The sequence below is a fragment of the Gasterosteus aculeatus genome, chromosome 4 (genome assembly GCF_964276395.1).
Source record: "Gasterosteus aculeatus chromosome 4, fGasAcu3.hap1.1, whole genome shotgun sequence".
NCBI classification, from domain to species: domain Eukaryota; kingdom Metazoa; phylum Chordata; class Actinopteri; order Perciformes; family Gasterosteidae; genus Gasterosteus; species Gasterosteus aculeatus.
In genome coordinates, this window is record NC_135691.1 from 29974915 (window position 1) to 29987175 (window position 12261).

The window sequence follows — 12261 nt, forward strand, 5'->3', positions numbered from 1 at the left end:
TTTAGAGTTTGGAATTCCAGATCCAACTTTTAATTCAAGCCAAACTGCAGATGTTATGGAATTCCAGATCAAACTTTTAATTCAAGCCAAACTGCAGATGTTTTTAAAGTTTTCGACTTAAATTAAGACTTCATAAGCATATACATGTCCCTGATGGTCTAGTGGCTAGGATTTGGCGCTTTCACCGTCGCGGCCCGGGTTCAATTTCCGGTCAGGGAAATGAGATTTGGAGTTTGGAATTCCAGATCCAACTTTTAATTCAAGCCAAACTGCAGATGTTTTTAAAGTATTCGACTTAAACTATGACTTCATTTGCATAATTGTGTCCCTGAGGGTCTAGTGGCTAGGATTTGGCGCTTTCACCGCTGTGGCCAGGGTTCAATTTCCGGTCAGGGAAGTCAGATATAAAGTGTTAAATTCCTGGTCAGGGAATTCCAGCTTTAACTTTTAATTCAAGCCAAACTGCAGATGTTTTTAAAGTATTCGACTTAAACTATGACTTCATTTGCATAATTGTGTCCCTGATGTTCTAGTGGCTAGGATTTGGCGCTTTCACCGTCGCGGCCCGGGTTCAATTTCCGGTCAGGGAAATGAGATTTAGAGTTTGGAATTCCAGATCCTACTTTTAATTCAAGCCAAATTGCAGATGTTATGGAATTCCAGATCCAACTTTTAATTCAAGCCAAACTGCAGATGTTTTTAAAGTTTTCGACTTAAATTAAGACTTCATTAGCATAAACATGTCCCTGATGGTCTAGTGGCTAGGATTCGGCGCTCTCACCGCCGCGGCCCGGGTTCAATTCCCGGTCAGGGAAATGAGATTTAGAGTTTGGAATTCCAGATCCAACTTTTAATTCAAGCCAAACTGCAGATGTTTTTAAAGTTTTTGACTTAAACTATGACTTCATTTGCATAATCGTGTCCCTGATGGTCTAGTGGCTAGGATTCGGCGCTCTCACCGCCGCGGCCCGGGTTCAATTCCCGGTCAGGGAAATGAGATTTAGAGTTTGGAATTGCAGATCCAACTTTTAATTCAAGCCAAACTACAGATGTTTTTAAAGCATTCGACTTAAACTATGACTTCATTTGCATAATTGTGTCCCTGATGGTCTAGTGGCTAGGATTTGGCGCTTTCACCGCTGTGGCCCGGGTTCAATTTCCGGTCAGGGAAGTCAGATATGAAGTGTTAAATTCCTGGTCAGGGAATTCAAGCTTTAACTTTTAATTCAAGCCAAACTGCAGATGTTTTTAATGTATTCGACTTAAACTATGACTTAATTTGCATAATTGTGTCCCTGAGGGTCTAGTGGCTAGGATTTGGCGCTTTCACCGCTGTGGCCCGTGTTCAATTTCCGGTCAGGGAAGTCAGATATAAAGTGTTAAATTCCTGGTCAGGGAATTCAAGCTTTAACTTTTAATTCAAGCCAAACTGCAGATGTTTTTAATGTATTCGACTTAAACTATGACTTCATTTGCATAATTGTGTCCCTGATGGTCTAGTGGCTAGGATTTGGCGCTTTCACAAATGTGGCCCGGGTTCAATTTCCGGTCAGGGAAGTCAGATATAAAGTGTTAAATTCCTGGTCAGGGAATTCAAGCTTTAACTTTTAATTCAAGCCAAACTGCAGATGTTTTTAATGTATTCGACTTAAACTATGACTTCATTTGCATAATTGTGTCCCTGATGGTCTAGTGGCTAGGATTTGGCGCTTTCACCGCCGCGGCCCGGGTTCAATTCCCGGTCAGGGAAATGAGATTTAGAGTTTGGAATTCCAGATCCAACTTTTAATTCAAGCCAAACTGCAGATGTTATGGAATTCCAGATCAAACTTTTAATTCAAGCCAAACTGCAGATGTTTTTAAAGTTTTCGACTTAAATTAAGACTTCATAAGCATATACATGTCCCTGATGGTCTAGTGGCTAGGATTTGGCGCTTTCACCGTCGCGGCCCGGGTTCAATTTCCGGTCAGGGAAATGAGATTTGGAGTTTGGAATTCCAGATCCAACTTTTAATTCAAGCCAAACTGCAGATGTTTTTAAAGTATTCGACTTAAACTATGACTTAATTTGCATAATTGTGTCCCTGAGGGTCTAGTGGCTAGGATTTGGCGCTTTCACCGCTGTGGCCAGGGTTCAATTTCCGGTCAGGGAAGTCAGATATAAAGTGTTAAATTCCTGGTCAGGGAATTCCAGCTTTAACTTTTAATTCAAGCCAAACTGCAGATGTTTTTAAAGTATTCGACTTAAACTATGACTTCATTTGCATAATTGTGTCCCTGATGTTCTAGTGGCTAGGATTTGGCGCTTTCACCGTCGCGGCCCGGGTTCAATTTCCGGTCAGGGAAATGAGATTTAGAGTTTGGAATTCCAGATCCTACTTTTAATTCAAGCCAAACTGCAGATGTTATGGAATTGCAGATCCAACTTTTAATTCAAGCCAAACTACAGATGTTTTTAAAGCATTCGACTTAAACTATGACTTAATTTGCATAATTGTGTCCCTGAGGGTCTAGTGGCTAGGATTTGGCGCTTTCACCGCTGTGGCCCGGGTTCAATTTCCGGTCAGGGAAGTCAGATATAAAGTGTTAAATTCCTGGTCAGGGAATTCAAGCTTTAACTTTTAATTCAAGCCAAACTGCAGATGTTTTTAATGTATTCGACTTAAACTATGACTTCATTTGCATAATTGTGTCCCTGATGGTCTAGTGGCTAGGATTTGGCGCTTTCACAAATGTGGCCCGGGTTCAATTTCCGGTAAGGGAAGTCAGATATAAAGTGTTAAATTCCTGGTCAGGGAATTCAAGCTTTAACTTTTAATTCAAGCCAAACTGCAGATGTTTTTAATGTATTCGACTTAAACTATGACTTCATTTGCATAATTGTGTCCCTGATGGTCTAGTGGCTAGGATTTGGCGCTTTCACCGCCGCGGCCCGGGTTCAATTCCCGGTCAGGGAAATGAGATTTAGAGTTTGGAATTCCAGATCCAACTTTTAATTCAAGCCAAACTGCAGATGTTATGGAATTCCAGATCAAACTTTTAATTCAAGCCAAACTGCAGATGTTTTTAAAGTTTTCGACTTAAATTAAGACTTCATAAGCATATACATGTCCCTGATGGTCTAGTGGCTAGGATTTGGCGCTTTCACCGTCGCGGCCCGGGTTCAATTTCCGGTCAGGGAAATGAGATTTGGAGTTTGGAATTCCAGATCCAACTTTTAATTCAAGCCAAACTGCAGATGTTTTTAAAGTATTCGACTTAAACTATGACTTCATTTGCATAATTGTGTCCCTGAGGGTCTAGTGGCTAGGATTTGGCGCTTTCACCGCTGTGGCCAGGGTTCAATTTCCGGTCAGGGAAGTCAGATATAAAGTGTTAAATTCCTGGTCAGGGAATTCCAGCTTTAACTTTTAATTCAAGCCAAACTGCAGATGTTTTTAAAGTATTCGACTTAAACTATGACTTCATTTGCATAATTGTGTCCCTGATGTTCTAGTGGCTAGGATTTGGCGCTTTCACCGTCGCGGCCCGGGTTCAATTTCCGGTCAGGGAAATGAGATTTAGAGTTTGGAATTCCAGATCCTACTTTTAATTCAAGCCAAATTGCAGATGTTATGGAATTCCAGATCCAACTTTTAATTCAAGCCAAACTGCAGATGTTTTTAAAGTTTTCGACTTAAATTAAGACTTCATTAGCATAAACATGTACCTGATGGTCTAGTGGCTAGGATTCGGCGCTCTCACCGCCGCGGCCCGGGTTCAATTCCCGGTCAGGGAAATGAGATTTAGAGTTTGGAATTCCAGATCCAACTTTTAATTCAAGCCAAACTGCAGATGTTTTTAATGTATTCGACTTAAACTATGACTTCATTTGCATAATTATGTCCCTGATGGTCTAGTGGCTAGGATTTGGCGCTTTCACCGCCGCGGCCCGGGTTCAATTCCCGGTCAGGGAAATGAGATTTAGAGTTTGGAATTGCTGATCCAACTTTTAATTCAAGCCAAACTACAGATGTTTTTAAAGCATTCGACTTAAACTATGACTCCATTTGCATAATTGTGTCCCTGATGGTCTAGTGGCTAGGATTTGGCGCTTTCACCGCTGTGGCCAGGGTTCAATTTCCGGTCAGGGAAGTCAGATATAAAGTGTTAAATTCCTGGTCAGGGAATTCAAGCTTTAACTTTTAATTCAAGCCAAACTGCAGATGTTTTTAATGTATTCGACTTAAACTATGACTTCATTTGCATAATTGTGTCCCTGATGGTCTAGTGGCTAGGATTTGGCGCTTTCACAAATGTGGCCCGGGTTCAATTTCCGGTCAGGGAAGTCAGATATAAAGTGTTAAATTCCTGGTCAGGGAATTCCAGCTTTAACTTTTAATTCAAGCCAAACTGCAGATGTTTTTAATGTATTCGACTTAAACTATGACTTCATTTGCATAATTGTGTCCCTGATGGTCTAGTGGCTAGGATTTGGCGCTTTCACAAATGTGGCCCGGGTTCAATTTCCGGTCAGGGAAGTCATATATAAAGTGTTAAATTCCAGGTCAGGGAATTCAAGCTTTAACTATTAATTCAAGCCAAACTGCAGATGTTTTTAATGTATTCGACTTAAACTATGACTTCATTTGCATAATTGTGTCCCTGATGGTCTAGTGGCTAGGATTTGGCGCTTTCACAAATGTGGCCCGGGTTCAATTTCCGGTCAGGGAAGTCAGATATAAAGTGTTAAATTCCTGGTCAGGGAATTCAAGCTTTAACTTTTAATTCAAGCCAAACTGCAGATGTTTTTAATGTATTCGACTTAAACTATGACTTCATTTGCATAATTGTGTCCCTGATGGTCTAGTGGCTAGGATTTGGCGCTTTCACAAATGTGGCCCGGGTTCAATTTCCGGTCAGGGAAGTCAGATATAAAGTGTTAAATTCCAGGTCAGGGAATTCAAGCTTTAACTTTTAATTCAAGCCAAACTGCAGATGTTTTTAATGTATTCGACTTAAACTATGACTTCATTTGCATAATTGTGTCCCTGATGGTCTAGTGGCTAGGATTTGGCGCTTTCACAAATGTGGCCCGGGTTCAATTTCCGGTCAGGGAAGTCAGATATAAAGTGTTAAATTCCTGGTCAGGGAATTCCAGCTTTAACTTTTAATTCAAGCCAAACTGCAGATGTTTTTAATGTATTCGACTTAAACTATGACTTCATTTGCATAATTGTGTCCCTGATGTTCTAGTGGCTAGGATTTGGCGCTTTCACCGCCGCGGCCCGGGTTCAATTCCCGGTCAGGGAAATGAGATTTAGAGTTTGGAATTCCAGATCCAACTTTTAATTCAAGCCAAACTGCAGATGTTATGGAATTCCAGATCAAACTTTTAATTCAAGCCAAACTGCAGATGTTTTTAAAGTTTTCGACTTAAATTAAGACTTCATAAGCATATACATGTCCCTGATGGTCTAGTGGCTAGGATTTGGCGCTTTCACCGTCGCGGCCCGGGTTCAATTTCCGGTCAGGGAAATGAGATTTGGAGTTTGGAATTCCAGATCCAACTTTTAATTCAAGCCAAACTGCAGATGTTTTTAAAGTATTCGACTTAAACTATGACTTCATTTGCATAATTGTGTCCCTGAGGGTCTAGTGGCTAGGATTTGGCGCTTTCACCGCTGTGGCCAGGGTTCAATTTCCGGTCAGGGAAGTCAGATATAAAGTGTTAAATTCCTGGTCAGGGAATTCCAGCTTTAACTTTTAATTCAAGCCAAACTGCAGATGTTTTTAAAGTATTCGACTTAAACTATGACTTCATTTGCATAATTGTGTCCCTGATGTTCTAGTGGCTAGGATTTGGCGCTTTCACCGTCGCGGCCCGGGTTCAATTTCCGGTCAGGGAAATGAGATTTAGAGTTTGGAATTCCAGATCCTACTTTTAATTCAAGCCAAATTGCAGATGTTATGGAATTCCAGATCCAACTTTTAATTCAAGCCAAACTGCAGATGTTTTTAAAGTTTTCGACTTAAATTAAGACTTCATTAGCATAAACATGTACCTGATGGTCTAGTGGCTAGGATTCGGCGCTCTCACCGCCGCGGCCCGGGTTCAATTCCCGGTCAGGGAAATGAGATTTAGAGTTTGGAATTCCAGATCCAACTTTTAATTCAAGCCAAACTGCAGATGTTTTTAAAGTTTTTGACTTAAACTATGACTTCATTTGCATAATCGTGTCCCTGATGGTCTAGTGGCTAGGATTCGGCGCTCTCACCGCCGCGGCCCGGGTTCAATTCCCGGTCAGGGAAATGAGATTTAGAGTTTGGAATTGCAGATCCAACTTTTAATTCAAGCCAAACTACAGATGTTTTTAAAGCATTCGACTTAAACTATGACTTCATTTGCATAATTGTGTCCCTGATGGTCTAGTGGCTAGGATTTGGCGCTTTCACCGCTGTGGCCCGGGTTCAATTTCCGGTCAGGGAAGTCAGATATGAAGTGTTAAATTCCTGGTCAGGGAATTCAAGCTTTAACTTTTAATTCAAGCCAAACTGCAGATGTTTTTAATGTATTCGACTTAAACTATGACTTCATTTGCATAATTGTGTCCCTGATGGTCTAGTGGCTAGGATTTGGCGCTTTCACAAATGTGGCCCGGGTTCAATTTCCGGTCAGGGAAGTCAGATATAAAGTGTTAAATTCCTGGTCAGGGAATTCAAGCTTTAACTTTTAATTCAAGCCAAACTGCAGATGTTTTTAATGTATTCGACTTAAACTATGACTTCATTTGCATAATTATGTCCCTGATGGTCTAGTGGCTAGGATTTGGCGCTTTCACCGCCGCGGCCCGGGTTCAATTCCCGGTCAGGGAAATGAGATTTAGAGTTTGGAATTGCTGATCCAACTTTTAATTCAAGCCAAACTACAGATGTTTTTAAAGCATTCGACTTAAACTATGACTCCATTTGCATAATTGTGTCCCTGATGGTCTAGTGGCTAGGATTTGGCGCTTTCACCGCTGTGGCCAGGGTTCAATTTCCGGTCAGGGAAGTCAGATATAAAGTGTTAAATTCCTGGTCAGGGAATTCCAGCTTTAACTTTTAATTCAAGCCAAACTGCAGATGTTTTTAAAGTATTCGACTTAAACTATGACTTCATTTGCATAATTGTGTCCCTGATGGTCTAGTGGCTAGGATTTGGCGCTTTCACAAATGTGGCCCGGGTTCAATTTCCGGTCAGGGAAGTCAGATATAAAGTGTTAAATTCCTGGTCAGGGAATTCCAGCTTTAACTTTTAATTCAAGCCAAACTGCAGATGTTTTTAATGTATTCGACTTAAACTATGACTTCATTTGCATAATTGTGTCCCTGATGGTCTAGTGGCTAGGATTTGGCGCTTTCACAAATGTGGCCCGGGTTCAATTTCCGGTCAGGGAAGTCAGATATAAAGTGTTAAATTCCTGGTCAGGGAATTCCAGCTTTAACTTTTAATTCAAGCCAAACTGCAGATGTTTTTAAAGTATTCGACTTAAACTATGACTTCATTTGCATAATTGTGTCCCTGAGGGTCTAGTGGCTAGGATTTGGCGCTTTCACCGCTGTGGCCAGGGTTCAATTTCCGGTCAGGGAAGTCAGATATAAAGTGTTAAATTCCTGGTCAGGGAATTCCAGCTTTAACTTTTAATTCAAGCCAAACTGCAGATGTTTTTAAAGTATTCGACTTAAACTATGACTTCATTTGCATAATTGTGTCCCTGATGGTCTAGTGGCTAGGATTTGGCGCTTTCACAAATGTGGCCCGGGTTCAATTTCCGGTCAGGGAAGTCAGATATAAAGTGTTAAATTCCTGGTCAGGGAATTCCAGCTTTAACTTTTAATTCAAGCCAAACTGCAGATGTTTTTAATGTATTCGACTTAAACTATGACTTCATTTGCATAATTGTGTCCCTGATGGTCTAGTGGCTAGGATTTGGCGCTTTCACAAATGTGGCCCGGGTTCAATTTCCGGTCAGGGAAGTCAGATATAAAGTGTTAAATTCCTGGTCAGGGAATTCCAGCTTTAACTTTTAATTCAAGCCAAACTGCAGATGTTTTTAATGTATTCGACTTAAACTATGACTTCATTTGCATAATTGTGTCCCTGATGGTCTAGTGGCTAGGATTTGGCGCTTTCACAAATGTGGCCCGGGTTCAATTTCCGGTCAGGGAAGTCAGATATAAAGTGTTAAATTCCAGGTCAGGGAATTCAAGCTTTAACTATTAATTCAAGCCAAACTGCAGATGTTTTTAATGTATTCGACTTAAACTATGACTTCATTTGCATAATTGTGTCCCTGATGGTCTAGTGGCTAGGATTTGGCGCTTTCACAAATGTGGCCCGGGTTCAATTTCCGGTCAGGGAAGTCAGATATAAAGTGTTAAATTCCTGGTCAGGGAATTCAAGCTTTAACTTTTAATTCAAGCCAAACTGCAGATGTTTTTAATGTATTCGACTTAAACTATGACTTCATTTGCATAATTGTGTCCCTGATGGTCTAGTGGCTAGGATTTGGCGCTTTCACAAATGTGGCCCGGGTTCAATTTCCGGTCAGGGAAGTCAGATATAAAGTGTTAAATTCCAGGTCAGGGAATTCCAGCTTTAACTTTTAATTCAAGCCAAACTGCAGATGTTTTTAATGTATTCGACTTAAACTATGACTTCATTTGCATAATTGTGTCCCTGATGTTCTAGTGGCTAGGATTTGGCGCTTTCACCGCCGCGGCCCGGGTTCAATTCCCGGTCAGGGAAATGAGATTTAGAGTTTGGAATTCCAGATCCAACTTTTAATTCAAGCCAAACTGCAGATGTTATGGAATTCCAGATCAAACTTTTAATTCAAGCCAAACTGCAGATGTTTTTAAAGTTTTCGACTTAAATTAAGACTTCATAAGCATATACATGTCCCTGATGGTCTAGTGGCTAGGATTTGGCGCTTTCACCGTCGCGGCCCGGGTTCAATTTCCGGTCAGGGAAATGAGATTTGGAGTTTGGAATTCCAGATCCAACTTTTCAATTCAAGCCAAACTGCAGATGTTTTTAAAGTATTCGACTTAAACTATGACTTCATTTGCATAATTGTGTCCCTGAGGGTCTAGTGGCTAGGATTTGGCGCTTTCACCGCTGTGGCCAGGGTTCAATTTCCGGTCAGGGAAGTCAGATATAAAGTGTTAAATTCCTGGTCAGGGAATTCCAGCTTTAACTTTTAATTCAAGCCAAACTGCAGATGTTTTTAAAGTATTCGACTTAAACTATGACTTCATTTGCATAATTGTGTCCCTGATGTTCTAGTGGCTAGGATTTGGCGCTTTCACCGTCGCGGCCCGGGTTCAATTTCCGGTCAGGGAAATGAGATTTAGAGTTTGGAATTCCAGATCCTACTTTTAATTCAAGCCAAATTGCAGATGTTATGGAATTCCAGATCCAACTTTTAATTCAAGCCAAACTGCAGATGTTTTTAAAGTTTTCGACTTAAATTAAGACTTCATTAGCATAAACATGTACCTGATGGTCTAGTCGCTAGGATTCGGCGCTCTCACCGCCGCGGCCCGGGTTCAATTCCCGGTCAGGGAAATGAGATTTAGAGTTTGGAATTCCAGATCCAACTTTTAATTCAAGCCAAACTGCAGATGTTTTTAAAGTTTTTGACTTAAACTATGACTTCATTTGCATAATCGTGTCCCTGATGGTCTAGTGGCTAGGATTCGGCGCTCTCACCGCCGCGGCCCGGGTTCAATTCCCGGTCAGGGAAATGAGATTTAGAGTTTGGAATTGCAGATCCAACTTTTAATTCAAGCCAAACTACAGATGTTTTTAAAGCATTCGACTTAAACTATGACTTCATTTGCATAATTGTGTCCCTGATGGTCTAGTGGCTAGGATTTGGCGCTTTCACCGCTGTGGCCCGGGTTCAATTTCCGGTCAGGGAAGTCAGATATGAAGTGTTAAATTCCTGGTCAGGGAATTCAAGCTTTAACTTTTAATTCAAGCCAAACTGCAGATGTTTTTAATGTATTCGACTTAAACTATGACTTCATTTGCATAATTGTGTCCCTGATGGTCTAGTGGCTAGGATTTGGCGCTTTCACAAATGTGGCCCGGGTTCAATTTCCGGTCAGGGAAGTCAGATATAAAGTGTTAAATTCCTGGTCAGGGAATTCCAGCTTTAACTTTTAATTCAAGCCAAACTGCAGATGTTTTTAATGTATTCGACTTAAACTATGACTTCATTTGCATAATTGTGTCCCTGATGGTCTAGTGGCTAGGATTTGGCGCTTTCACAAATGTGGCCCGGGTTCAATTTCCGGTCAGGGAAGTCAGATATAAAGTGTTAAATTCCAGGTCAGGGAATTCAAGCTTTAACTATTAATTCAAGCCAAACTGCAGATGTTTTTAATGTATTCGACTTAAACTATGACTTCATTTGCATAATTGTGTCCCTGATGGTCTAGTGGCTAGGATTTGGCGCTTTCACAAATGTGGCCCGGGTTCAATTTCCGGTCAGGGAAGTCAGATATAAAGTGTTAAATTCCTGGTCAGGGAATTCAAGCTTTAACTTTTAATTCAAGCCAAACTGCAGATGTTTTTAATGTATTCGACTTAAACTATGACTTCATTTGCATAATTGTGTCCCTGATGGTCTAGTGGCTAGGATTTGGCGCTTTCACAAATGTGGCCCGGGTTCAATTTCCGGTCAGGGAAGTCAGATATAAAGTGTTAAATTCCAGGTCAGGGAATTCCAGCTTTAACTTTTAATTCAAGCCAAACTGCAGATGTTTTTAATGTATTCGACTTAAACTATGACTTCATTTGCATAATTGTGTCCCTGATGTTCTAGTGGCTAGGATTTGGCGCTTTCACCGCCGCGGCCCGGGTTCAATTCCCGGTCAGGGAAATGAGATTTAGAGTTTGGAATTCCAGATCCAACTTTTAATTCAAGCCAAACTGCAGATGTTATGGAATTCCAGATCAAACTTTTAATTCAAGCCAAACTGCAGATGTTTTTAAAGTTTTCGACTTAAATTAAGACTTCATAAGCATATACATGTCCCTGATGGTCTAGTGGCTAGGATTTGGCGCTTTCACCGTCGCGGCCCGGGTTCAATTTCCGGTCAGGGAAATGAGATTTGGAGTTTGGAATTCCAGATCCAACTTTTAATTCAAGCCAAACTGCAGATGTTTTTAAAGTATTCGACTTAAACTATGACTTCATTTGCATAATTGTGTCCCTGAGGGTCTAGTGGCTAGGATTTGGCGCTTTCACCGCTGTGGCCAGGGTTCAATTTCCGGTCAGGGAAGTCAGATATAAAGTGTTAAATTCCTGGTCAGGGAATTCCAGCTTTAACTTTTAATTCAAGCCAAACTGCAGATGTTTTTAAAGTATTCGACTTAAACTATGACTTCATTTGCATAATTGTGTCCCTGATGTTCTAGTGGCTAGGATTTGGCGCTTTCACCGTCGCGGCCCGGGTTCAATTTCCGGTCAGGGAAATGAGATTTAGAGTTTGGAATTCCAGATCCTACTTTTAATTCAAGCCAAATTGCAGATGTTATGGAATTCCAGATCCAACTTTTAATTCAAGCCAAACTGCAGATGTTTTTAAAGTTTTCGACTTAAATTAAGACTTCATTAGCATAAACATGTACCTGATGGTCTAGTGGCTAGGATTCGGCGCTCTCACCGCCGCGGCCCGGGTTCAATTCCCGGTCAGGGAAATGAGATTTAGAGTTTGGAATTCCAGATCCAACTTTTAATTCAAGCCAAACTGCAGATGTTTTTAAAGTTTTTGACTTAAACTATGACTTCATTTGCATAATCGTGTCCCTGATGGTCTAGTGGCTAGGATTCGGCGCTCTCACCGCCGCGGCCCGGGTTCAATTCCCGGTCAGGGAAATGAGATTTAGAGTTTGGAATTGCAGATCCAACTTTTAATTCAAGCCAAACTACAGATGTTTTTAAAGCATTCGACTTAAACTATGACTTCATTTGCATAATTGTGTCCCTGATGGTCTAGTGGCTAGGATTTGGCGCTTTCACCGCTGTGGCCCGGGTTCAATTTCCGGTCAGGGAAGTCAGATATGAAGTGTTAAATTCCTGGTCAGAGAATTCAAGCTTTAACTTTTAATTCAAGCCAAACTGCAGATGTTTTTAATGTATTCGACTTAAACTATGACTTCATTTGCATAATTGTGTCCCTGATGGTCTAGTGGCTAGGATTTGGCGCTTTCACAAATGTGGCCCG

At 41.0% G+C, this 12261-nt stretch overlaps 16 non-coding genes across 16 annotated transcripts; all 16 read left to right on the forward strand.

Moving 5' to 3' along the window:
* Window positions 1-743: 743 nt before the first annotated feature.
* On the forward strand, window positions 744-815 carry trnae-cuc (transfer RNA glutamic acid (anticodon CUC)). The gene has a single exon. It is a non-coding gene; the product is annotated as a tRNA-Glu (tRNA).
* A 106-nt stretch (window positions 816-921) lies between these two features.
* On the forward strand, window positions 922-993 carry trnae-cuc (transfer RNA glutamic acid (anticodon CUC)). The gene has a single exon. It is a non-coding gene; the product is annotated as a tRNA-Glu (tRNA).
* A 106-nt stretch (window positions 994-1099) lies between these two features.
* On the forward strand, window positions 1100-1171 carry trnae-uuc (transfer RNA glutamic acid (anticodon UUC)). Its single transcript has one exon. It is a non-coding gene; the product is annotated as a tRNA-Glu (tRNA).
* Window positions 1172-1678: 507 nt separating this feature from the next.
* Window positions 1679-1750, forward strand: trnae-uuc (transfer RNA glutamic acid (anticodon UUC)). The gene has a single exon. It is a non-coding gene; the product is annotated as a tRNA-Glu (tRNA).
* A 1135-nt stretch (window positions 1751-2885) lies between these two features.
* Window positions 2886-2957, forward strand: trnae-uuc (transfer RNA glutamic acid (anticodon UUC)). Its single transcript has one exon. It is a non-coding gene; the product is annotated as a tRNA-Glu (tRNA).
* Window positions 2958-3884: 927 nt separating this feature from the next.
* trnae-uuc (transfer RNA glutamic acid (anticodon UUC)) lies at window positions 3885-3956 on the forward strand. The gene has a single exon. It is a non-coding gene; the product is annotated as a tRNA-Glu (tRNA).
* Window positions 3957-5220: 1264 nt separating this feature from the next.
* On the forward strand, window positions 5221-5292 carry trnae-uuc (transfer RNA glutamic acid (anticodon UUC)). The gene has a single exon. It is a non-coding gene; the product is annotated as a tRNA-Glu (tRNA).
* A 927-nt stretch (window positions 5293-6219) lies between these two features.
* Window positions 6220-6291, forward strand: trnae-cuc (transfer RNA glutamic acid (anticodon CUC)). The gene has a single exon. It is a non-coding gene; the product is annotated as a tRNA-Glu (tRNA).
* Window positions 6292-6397: 106 nt separating this feature from the next.
* trnae-uuc (transfer RNA glutamic acid (anticodon UUC)) lies at window positions 6398-6469 on the forward strand. Its single transcript has one exon. It is a non-coding gene; the product is annotated as a tRNA-Glu (tRNA).
* A 314-nt stretch (window positions 6470-6783) lies between these two features.
* trnae-uuc (transfer RNA glutamic acid (anticodon UUC)) lies at window positions 6784-6855 on the forward strand. Its single transcript has one exon. It is a non-coding gene; the product is annotated as a tRNA-Glu (tRNA).
* Window positions 6856-8698: 1843 nt separating this feature from the next.
* On the forward strand, window positions 8699-8770 carry trnae-uuc (transfer RNA glutamic acid (anticodon UUC)). The gene has a single exon. It is a non-coding gene; the product is annotated as a tRNA-Glu (tRNA).
* A 928-nt stretch (window positions 8771-9698) lies between these two features.
* On the forward strand, window positions 9699-9770 carry trnae-cuc (transfer RNA glutamic acid (anticodon CUC)). Its single transcript has one exon. It is a non-coding gene; the product is annotated as a tRNA-Glu (tRNA).
* A 106-nt stretch (window positions 9771-9876) lies between these two features.
* On the forward strand, window positions 9877-9948 carry trnae-uuc (transfer RNA glutamic acid (anticodon UUC)). The gene has a single exon. It is a non-coding gene; the product is annotated as a tRNA-Glu (tRNA).
* Window positions 9949-10841: 893 nt separating this feature from the next.
* trnae-uuc (transfer RNA glutamic acid (anticodon UUC)) lies at window positions 10842-10913 on the forward strand. The gene has a single exon. It is a non-coding gene; the product is annotated as a tRNA-Glu (tRNA).
* A 927-nt stretch (window positions 10914-11840) lies between these two features.
* On the forward strand, window positions 11841-11912 carry trnae-cuc (transfer RNA glutamic acid (anticodon CUC)). Its single transcript has one exon. It is a non-coding gene; the product is annotated as a tRNA-Glu (tRNA).
* Window positions 11913-12018: 106 nt separating this feature from the next.
* trnae-uuc (transfer RNA glutamic acid (anticodon UUC)) lies at window positions 12019-12090 on the forward strand. Its single transcript has one exon. It is a non-coding gene; the product is annotated as a tRNA-Glu (tRNA).
* Window positions 12091-12261: the final 171 nt, after the last annotated feature.